Genomic DNA, 10,492 nt, shown 5'->3' with positions numbered 1-10,492 from the left:
TTCTCAAAGGTGATACCGAACATGTGGTTTATCTCATCTAGGTGTTTCGCAACGATTACGACAGCTACATCGTCTGCATATGCAACAAGCTTGACACTTCTTGGAAGAGTCAGTCTCAGCAGGCCATCATACATGACATTCCACAGAAGTGGACCCAGAACAGAACCCTGGGGTACACCTCCGGTAATATCATACTCTTTTGGACCATTGTTCGTGTCGTATCTCAGGATTCTGTCTGTGAAGTAGCTTCCAAGGCTTGCATAATGCAGTCCCAGTTGGCGGAGTTGAAGGCATTTTTGATGTCCAGAGTGGCCACCAGGCAGTACTTCTTCGCTCCACCCTTCCATCTGATCCCTTCGATTGCCTCCTTGGCCGTTGCAACAACCAAGTTGATTGCGTCCAGGGTTGATCGTCCTTTCCGAAAACCATACTGGTTGTCTGCCAGGAGTGGATCGACAACTGCTTCTATTCTTTGGTGGATTATACGCTCAAGTATCTTACCTGTCGTGTCTAACATACAAAGTGGTCGATAAGATGACGGTTCTTCTGGTGGCTTTTTCCCTTTTGGAAGTAGTACTAGTCGTTGCTGCTTCCACTTCCGAGGGAAAATCCCTTCCTTGAGGCATGTGTCGTAGACGTCCAGGAACAATGATGGCACTGCTTTTATAGTAGTTTAACAAGAAAGATTGGGGACCCCGTCCAATCCCGGCGCTTTATTATTCCCTACACGATTACAAGCCTCCATCAGTTCTCCCTCTATGACAGATGGAATGTCATCCATTTCATTCTGCGCTAATAGGTAGTTAAACTTGCTTTTGTTCGGGGAACAACGCGTTAACGATCTTCTGTAGGAGTTGAGGACACGTGGGTGCTGGCATTAGCTGGTTTTTAAGATGGGTCATGACCACCTTATACGGCCTACCCCACAGATCTCTGTCCACCTCGTTGATGAGCTCCTTCCAGCATTTTCTTTTGCTATCTTTGATGGCTTTGTTCAGGGATCGACGGGCTTTTTTGTACTCTGCGACCAGCTCCACAGAGTTAGGTCGTCGGTAGCCACGCTGAGATATTCTTCTCTTCTGATGACACTCTTTACGAAGGGCGCTGATGTGGTCGTTTCACCAGTGAACGGAAGGTCTTGTGTTTATGCCACGTCTACGAGACATATTGGCGTCACACGCCTGGGTCACTCTTTTCATCAGGCCCTTGGTCTTCTCTTCTGCGCAGCCCGCGATAACCTGGTCACTATTGAGAGCTACTAACAATGCCCTTGGGTCAAGAGTTTTTACCTTCCAACCAATGGTGTTAAGTTGCTTTTTAGGTCTTCTCGGGCTCTGGGCGTTTAATATTTCCCAGAGAATCGCGTTGTGGTCGCTGGCTGTGTAGGTATCCATCACCTTCCAGTTGATATTACCTCTGGTGAGGCTGCCACTGACGAAAGTGAGATCTACAATAGAACTTGTGTCTCCTTTGGTGTAGGTTGGTGTGTCACCATTGTTGAGCAGTACTACATCTAATGTAGAAAAGGCTTCTAGTAATTCCTTTCCTCGCGCGTTTGTATTCTTGCTACCCCAGTCTACTGCCCAGGCGTTGAAGTACCCAGCTATTGCCACTGGGTGGTAATGCTTCGCGTCCTCGGTAAGTCGATCCAGGAATGCGGTGAATTCGACAGTAGAGAGGCTAGGTGGTGCGTAGCAGCTATAGAAGCGGATGCCCTCTACTGATACTGCTACAAAGCCGGCATTGCTGTTGTCGACTGCATTTTGGAAAGGGAGCTTGCCACATGACCAGATGACAGCTTTGGATGTGCTGTCAGATTCCCAGGGTTGGGTACTCAAGTGTTTATATGGCTCTGCTATCAGTACCAAGTCAAGCTCTAGTTCTCGCACGGATTGCATGAGCAGGTCATGCGCTGCCTCACAATGGTTGAGGTTGAGCTGCAGTATCCTCATGCTTGTTTGTTCGTCAACTTCTGAAGTGCATCCTGAAATAACGGGCACTTATGGGTACCGGCATGGTGGGCAACATTCTCTGCACTTTCAATCTCAGCACATAATGCACATTTGGCGGGATTTTTACAATCAGCAATCTTGTGCCCTTCTTGTCCGCACCTGATGCAAATCTTCGACCGGTCCACCTTGCTTTTGCACTGGGATCCATGATGTCCGAAATGCCAGCATTTAAAGCATTGAATAGGTCTCTTTGTTGTCCTTATTCGGCAATTAACCCAACCAATCCGGATTTTGCTACTTCCATCCAGTAGTTTCTGTGCTGTTGCTGCTGGTAGAATTACTGTGGCAATTTGAGTACCTCTATAGGCCTTACGGATCTTGATTGCCTCTAGTGGTATCTCACAGCCATCTCCAGCTTCCTCCTGTAGGGCACCCTGAATGTGATCCTTAGTTGTTTCTTCATCGACGTCTCGGATCTCAATTACCTCCTGTGGTCCTTTGCAGATTACTTTTGCGTCTTCTTTCAGAATGTCTGCAATGGTCTTTCTCAATGTTTGGCCTTTGTCGGTGCTCTTCCTCGAAAGAGTTATCAGCATATCTCCAGCATTGGTCTTATGGATCTTCTCTACCGTACTGCGGACCTGGTCGTCAGGGACGTCCGGTTTTATTCGACGCAGGATCTCGGCGTACTTTGCTTTCTCTGTCAGCCGAATGATGAGGGCATCCGGTCTGATCCATTTCCGCGGTTTCTTTCGCTTGGGTTCAGGTCGGGGCTCCTTTGACGTCTGTTTTGAGAGCATCTCTTTCTTCTGTCGCTTTAGCTCTTGCTTGGACTGAACTTTTTGCCAGACTGACGCTTTTTCCTGTTCGTCGCTTCGCCCTGCCGCTCCATGTGGAGGGCTTTTCTTCAAATCCTTTTTCTTCATGGCTTGGCTGATTGTTGGGTCAGGAGAAGGTCGATTTTTTCTCTTACCTGACTTGTTGCTGGCTTCACTTTTGTCTTCCGCGACTGATTCACCGTCACCTTCAGCTCCGGTGTCCATTGCTTCGTCAGTCACGTCGATAGCCTGACAGTCTTTCTCCGGTGTAGCATGGGATATGCGCTGCAATGATGAGCGCCACTCCTCGTCCAGCTTCTCAAACCTTTGAAGGGCGTTAGTTACACCAGTCATCTTGGATTTAATCTCTTTGTGAATGTTGACCTTTGGTTGAACGAAATCATTCAACTCACTGATCAGCTTTTCAAGGCGTTTGAGCGCTTGCGAACGCTTCATTTCAGCGCTTGCGTCAATCGCTGCTTGTTGGGCATGTAGCCCGTTTCCACTTTTGTTTGTTTCCTTTGAATTACTCATACTTTTTAATTTACCAGCGCATCGTACGGAGTGGAGCGGGTTGCCATAACTAAGAACGGGTGTACCCTCGGAGATAGTACTCCTACCCCAGTTCCCTGAGGCCTAGCCGACACTTAGCCAGTCCCGGGATACACGGACGGACTAGACTCGCTCGGAGCGGTGAAGATTCCGATCTCTAACACTCACTGCGTACTTCCTGATCAAGGCCCGAAGTGGCTGGCTCCTGATCCACTGCTGCAACTTACACCTCGGTAGAGCAAGCTCACATCAGCCGTGGCCTGCATCGTCGGAAACTACGATACAGGTTCCGGTCACTCCCAGTGGGTCACAGCAGAGAACGATCGTCTTGTTAGGTCAGTTAGTGCGACCAACCCATTAGAGAAGAGTTTTGTCCACGGGAGCGTATTTTGTTTGGTTATTTTGCTTGGCTCCTACCCGCTTTACCTCATCAACTAAGAGATTAAGTGTCATCCAAGGACAGCGAGCGTTCTCCCATCCGCTCGGGGAGACGCGCCCGGTAGCAGTATCTCTTCTGCCCCAAGTGTGAGTGTGTGTGTGTGTGTGTGTGTGTGTGTGTGTGTGTGTGTGTGTGTGTATGTGACCCTCTCATAACTTTTGAATGGCCCGACCGATTTCTTCGTGGATGGTGCTATTTAGGAGGGCTTGACCAAACTTAGATTTTAAATATACTTTAGACCGATTCAAACCGGTAGATTTTGAAGAATCTGAAAAAAACTACATAAAAAATTTTTTTAAAATCTGGTTTTTTTTAAATAACTTTTAAACGGTTTTACTGACCGATTCCAAAAACTAATCAGCTCTTAACATTCAAAAAATACGTCGATCGCCGCCAGCCCGGTCAAAATCAGTTGATAAGTAATCAGTTCGTAAGTAATCGTTGTCGAAAGAACCGAATGGAGTGATTTTTTGAAACTACGTCAAAATTCCTGAATTTATTAATTCACGCTAAAAATTTTTTAATGAGGCCTATAAATTACATCAGATGTTGCCAACCGCGTGAGAATCGGTTCATTTATTCAAAAGTTATTGTGATTTGAAACTTCAAAAAATAGTGTTTTAGTGAACTCCTAGCAAAATATCGATCTCGGAGAGCTCAAAATAACACAAAATTAATATTTTTGAACTCGAAGAGCTCAAAAACGTAATTAGTGCAATTTTGAGCGCTCACGTATAGAATTAGCGGGAAGTTGCAGGGATGGCCGTTAGGGTCAACCGTTTTCCTAATTATTAACTTTCCGCTGAGAAAATTGAAAATTTTCAAAAATCGAGAGTTATTGTTTTTTCACTGATTTCCGAAAAATCGAGTTTTCATCAGATCTCGATGTTTTGAAGTCCTAGGAAGCTTCCCTGACTATTCCCGCAATGGTGTGTGTGTGTGTGTGTTTTTTTTTTTTTTTCTTTAGGAGGGGAATCTTTTTTACGGATTCCAGGCATAGCTGTTTGGCCTGGATATGTGACGACTCGACGTAGCGTCATACTAAAACTTGACGCTATCGCCCCTACTCACTAAACCCTAAACCCTTTTTCTTCTTTCCTCTAATCGCTCATGGGAACCACCGTCAGGTATCACTTCGTGAGGGGAGGAACTAGCTACTGCTCTTCCTTCTGGTGGCTAAGGTGTTTACTTCCTTCCTTCTATCTTCGGATATTTGCTCTTCTTTTTTCGGTGGAACGCAAATCTTTGAGGACTTCTGTTGCAAACGTGTTGGTAGCGTTCCAGGCAGCTTCTGATAACGACATTGCTTCCACTAGTAAATCTGGTTGCATTCTCTGGTTCAGGATCCTCTCCAACTCTTTACGCTGTGGATAGAAACGAGGACATACAAAGAAGACGTGCTCCGCATCTTCAGCAACTGCTGGGCAGGACGGGCACTCCGAAGAGTCATCGTGTTTAAAGAGGTGTAGATGCTTTTGAAAACGCCCGTGTCCCAATAACATCTGCATAAGATAGTAATTGACCTCGCCGTGATTCCGGTTAAGCCAAATGTCGATCCGAGGTATGAGGCAGTGCGTCCACCTACTCTTCTCTGCAGCATCCGATTGTAGTTGCCATCGGCCTATGCTGTTCTGCCGTTTTTCAATTTAAAGTTCTTCAGGGCTCAGTGCAGTTGACCTTTTTTGTTAGTAAATGGCTTGTCTTTCCTCTGCTAGAACTCTAAGAGGTAGGGTTCCGGCAATGACGCACACTGCTTCTTCTGATATAGTGCGGAAGGCACTAGCTACTCGTAGGGCACTCCGTCGATATACTGGTCCAACTTTTCTCCATGATTCTTGGGTTTCCAGTGCATCAGCCCAAATGGATATTCCGTAAGTGAGCACTAATGTGACTACTGATGACAATAGTAGCCTCCTGCTCTGCATTGGGCCTCCGATGCTAGGCATCAGCCGTGCGAGACTAGCCCTCACTACTGACGCTTTGGCACTGACGTGTTCCACCTGCTGCTTGAAGTTGATTCGGGCATTCAGCATCACTCCCAGATTACGGATAAATGGTTGTGATGTGATTTCTTGTTCTCCGACTCTCAACGTGATAGTTTCTTCCGTTTTTCTACTGGTAATGAGCACTGCCTCGGTTTTATGCTTGGCTAGTTGCAAGTTCACCATGTCCATTTACAAATTGACTCGTCTGAATGTAATATCGAATGCCATTTCTATCTCTTCGAGGTGCTTTGCGACGATCACGACAGCTACGTCATCCGCATATGCTACAAGTTTAACTCCTCCTGCGTAGGCATTGCTATTCTCAGGAGGTCATCATACGTGAAGTTCCATAGCAGAGGACCTAAGACTGATCCCTGTGGCACTCCTCCGGTGATTTCGTACACTTCCTTACCGTTCCTCGTGTCGTATTTCAGGACCCTGTTCGTAAAATAGCTCGCTACCATTCTGCGAAGGTATTCTGGTACGTTTTTTTCTTTTAGAGCCCGCATAACGCAGTTCCAATTAGCGGAGTTGAAGGCATTCTTGATGTCCAAAGCAGCCACCAAGCAGTATTTCTTCTTTCTACCCTTCCATCTCGTTTCGACGATTGCATCCTTGGCTATATCAACAACCAATTTGATCGCATCCAGAGTTGACCGTCCTTTTTGGAAACCAAACTGGTTCTCTGCCAGGAGTGGATCGACTAAAGCCTCTATTCTCTGATGAATTATGCGCTCGAATATCGTGCCGGCCGTGTCTAACATGCAGAGTGGTCGGTAGGATAACGGTTCTTCCGGCGGCTTTTTCCCCTTCGGAAGTAGCACTAGCCGCTGCTATTTTCACTTCTGGGGAAAAGTCCTTTCCTTCAGGCATGTATCGTAAACGTCCTGGAGTAATGTCGGTGCTGCCCTAAAGATTGATTTCAGGGCAATATTAGGGATTCCGTCTAAAGGCTTCACAGATCTTGATTGCCTCTAGTGGGATTTCACAACTTTTTCCAGCTTCCCTCTTCAGAGTGGTCTATGCTCTTTCGTCGTGTCGTCATCGACACTTTGAATCTCGATGGTCTCATGTGGCCCTTTGCAGATCACTTTGGCCTCCTCCTTAAGGATGTCCGCGATCGTCTTTTGCAGGAATTGGCCTTTGTCAGTGCTCTTCCTTGAAATCGTAATAAACAAGTCGCCACTTCTAGTTTTGTTGATCTTATCTACAGTTGAACGAAACTGCTCCAGATGGACGTCCTGCTTTATTTGACGCTGAATTTCGGCATACTTCGTTTTCTCGGCCGGGCGGATGATCAGTGCGTTGGGTCTGATCCATTTGCGTGGTTTTTTTCGCTTAGGCTCTGGCCTGGGCTCCTTCGGCGGTTGCTTTGAGACTTGCTTTCTAGTCTCCTCTAGTTTCCTCTTCTCCTCCTTAGACTGTACTTTTTCCCAATCAGACGCCTTCTTAGGTTCGTCACTCTGCTCTGCTGCTCGTTTCGGAAGGCTTTTTTTCAAGTCCTTCTTTGTGACTTTGTCGGTTGGCTCTGGCGAGTTTCAGTTCTTTCTCTTTCCAGGCCTTGTGTCATTTTCACCTTTGTTTTCAGCAGGATATTCGTCGTCACCATCGGCTCCAGTGTTCATTGCTTCTATCTTCTTCAAGAACGAATTTGTGCATCGCGGTCCACGTAAGGACAAAAAGAGCCCGTACCCCTATGAAGCAAAAGGACGACAGAGAAAGCCCAAGTACGATAACAAACCGCCAAAAATAATGATAGGAGACTCCAAATTCAAATCAAGCGTTAGATACTTAGGGGTACACTTCGACGAGGGCCTCAAAGTGAAAAATCATATTAAAACAAGGCGCGCGAAACTTAGTCGGGTATTCGGACGCATGCAGCGTATTGCGCGGGCGGAATGTAGATTGCGATACCCAGCTATGTCGAACGGTGCGCGCGATACAACCTCCGTATTGGCAAACAGGCTACCCTTGGAAACGTCACCGTGCAGCCAGATGCGGAGGATCACCTTGTAACCCTTAGAACTGAAACCATACGTCGTTGGCAAGAAAAATGGGATACATCAGAGAACGGCCGCGAATGCCATGAGTACGAGCCTTAACGCGAGGTGCTCAAGGACATATGGGGTGGGAATGCGGAGTGGGCGAGCGTTGCGCGTGCGATTGCCACATCCCAAAGTAACTTCAAGCTTTTAAAAGGTTTCAGTAAAGTAGTAATGTGCTGCAAACTCCAAACCCAACTAGCTAACGAAAACGCGACTAGGGACGAGACTCAACAGACATCCACTTCGGTAGAGTCAGAGCGCCCAGGCACAAGCGATATGCTTCACACAATTGTGAGGACAGTATAAAGCTTTGGATGACTGCCGTAGAATAAGTTAGGGAAATGACCACAAGCAGCACAAGTGCCCGGGCATCTCACACACGCAAATACTTACACGTAGAATCATATTTTACACCCAACACATTACACTGTTATGTCCTGCGAGGTTACTAGATTCGCCGATGATGATGACACCTCGTGGACAAGTGCGTTGTTTATTGTCACGCGGGATTTTATTTTATAATTTAATTTGAAATATACTAAAAAATGACTGATTGAGATTGTGTGACAAGGTATGATTTTAAATGATAAGAGTTCAATTGAACTTAATGTTGATGTTTATTTAGAAATCGAAGAGATGGAGTGAATAGTTACAGCTCTCGGGGAGAAGTGAAGTCACAAAGTCTCAACTCTGACTGCTCAGCTTCACGTTTCCCCACTATGGTTACACGTATACACCTATACTATTGCTAGAACTACTCTTATACATAGTGCGTAATATACTATCTTACATGTACTTATATTATATAAACTTATTTATATATAACACTTAGTATTTGCGGCTGCGGCCGGCTTACATATTCATGTACCTGTATTTACCTGGCTTTAAATTCAGCACAGCGACCTAGGGAAACCGCAGAAAACCTGGTCGAGGTACAGACAGTAATAATAATATAATATCGGATCGTTGTTAACAATGATTATCCTTATCTATTATTTATTATTATTTAATTAACATATATTCATTAGAATCAATTAACGTGTTATAATTTTAAAAGGCTTTTAAGGTATTATCTGCTCAATAAATTATATCAGATGCGGAATTTACTTTAATATTTGCTAATCATTTCTAAATTCAATTTAATACCATTTACTATTCAATTATTCCAATATGTAATTAAATTTGTCTAAAACCATTGTGACATTAAATCCATACATACATACACATGTTGTAGCGTCTAAATACTCATTTATTTATGTTATTTAGTTACTTAAAATAAAGTGGATAAATAAATTATTATTTATTTATTTTGTTGTTAAATTCAGTTGTAGTGCCTTGTTTTTTAGAGAACAAGAGACCGTTGAGTTTCCACACGTGTCTTTTATGGCTTTTCTTTTAAGGACTTGAAGTTGTCATGCGGCAAGGACACGTTCTGTGTTTACTCAAAGATTTTATGGTTTTTCTGAACCTAATACAATATTCCTTTGTATTATTTTCTTGACATTAAAGTTTCTCTTTCGAAGACACTGTGTACTCAACTACCAAACTCAGCAATTAAATCAAATATTAAATCAACTAGAAATTCTGAATCTATTTAAAATATAAATATAAATTTAAATTATAAATGTAACTAATTAACATATTCAAATTCTGGTTTATCTGACAAGTAGTGTCACCTGCCAGATGCAACCCAAAGCATTATAGTTATTGCGACATAACAACACAAACAACATGGTCTTCTATCGACTCCGCCTCCCCGTGGTCCCCGCTGGATACTGCTCATATTCTGTACATCTCGATGTGCCCACAGGAAATGAATTGCCAGAGAAGTCAATGAGAGTTGCACACACTTATAATTGTACGCAACTCTTGCAGCTGTTCAATGAATGTGTATAAACACAAGAGAGCAGCGGTTTTTTCTTGTCCGCGATCTTGGCTATGTTTTCAATATGGTGAGGGTAGGACAAATATACGTGCGTGTATAGCTCGCAAGAGCATTGACTACACCGGTTGTCTTGGTCTTTATCTCTTTGTGGATATTGACCTTAGTTTGGACAAACTCTTGCAGCTCAATGGTCAGCTTTTCAAGGCGCTACAGCGCTTGCGATCTCTTCATTTCAGCGCTTGCCTTAATCGCTGCTTGTTGAGCATTAAGCTCGTTTTCACTCTTGTTTGTTTCCTGTAAATGACTCATACTTTTTGATTTACCAGCGCATCGTACGAAGTCGAGCGGGGTGTCATAACTAGGAACGGGTGTACCCTCGGAGATAGTACTCCTACCCCAGTTCCCTGAGGCCTAGCCGACACTTAGCCAGTCCCGAAATACACGGACGGACTAGACTCGCTCGGGGCGGTGAAGATTCCGATCTCTAACACTCACTGCGTACTTCCTGATCAAAGCCCTAAGTGGCTGGCTCCTGATCCGCTACTGCAACTTACACCTCGGCAGAGCAAGCTCACATCAGCCGTAGCCAGTATCGTCAGAAATAATCTACACGGGTTCCGGACACTCCCAGTGAGTTACAGGAAGAAACGATCGTCTTGCTAGGTCAGTTAGTGTGACCAACCTATTAAAGGGAGGATTTTCGTCCACGGGAGCGTATTTTATTTGGCTCCTACCCTCTGTACCTCAATCACTAAGAGACTTAGCGTCATCCAAGGACAACGAGCGTTCTCCCATCCACTACGGGGAGACGCGCCT

General features: G+C 44.9%; 1 long non-coding RNA gene across 1 annotated transcript; it reads left to right on the top strand.

Annotated features, from left to right (window-relative positions):
- Nucleotides 1–8,634: 8,634 nt before the first annotated feature.
- LOC123270728 lies at nucleotides 8,635–8,893 on the top strand. The gene is made up of 2 exons (XR_006510679.1): nucleotides 8,635–8,723; nucleotides 8,849–8,893. It is a non-coding gene; the product is annotated as an uncharacterized LOC123270728 (long non-coding RNA).
- The last annotated feature ends 1,599 nt before the right edge of the window (nucleotides 8,894–10,492 follow it).

Source organism: Cotesia glomerata, linkage group LG8, assembly GCF_020080835.1.
Source record: "Cotesia glomerata isolate CgM1 linkage group LG8, MPM_Cglom_v2.3, whole genome shotgun sequence".
Lineage (NCBI taxonomy): Eukaryota > Metazoa > Arthropoda > Insecta > Hymenoptera > Braconidae > Cotesia > Cotesia glomerata.
The sequence above is the reverse complement of the archived record's forward strand: the minus strand, read 5'-3'. Positions and strand labels throughout refer to the sequence as shown.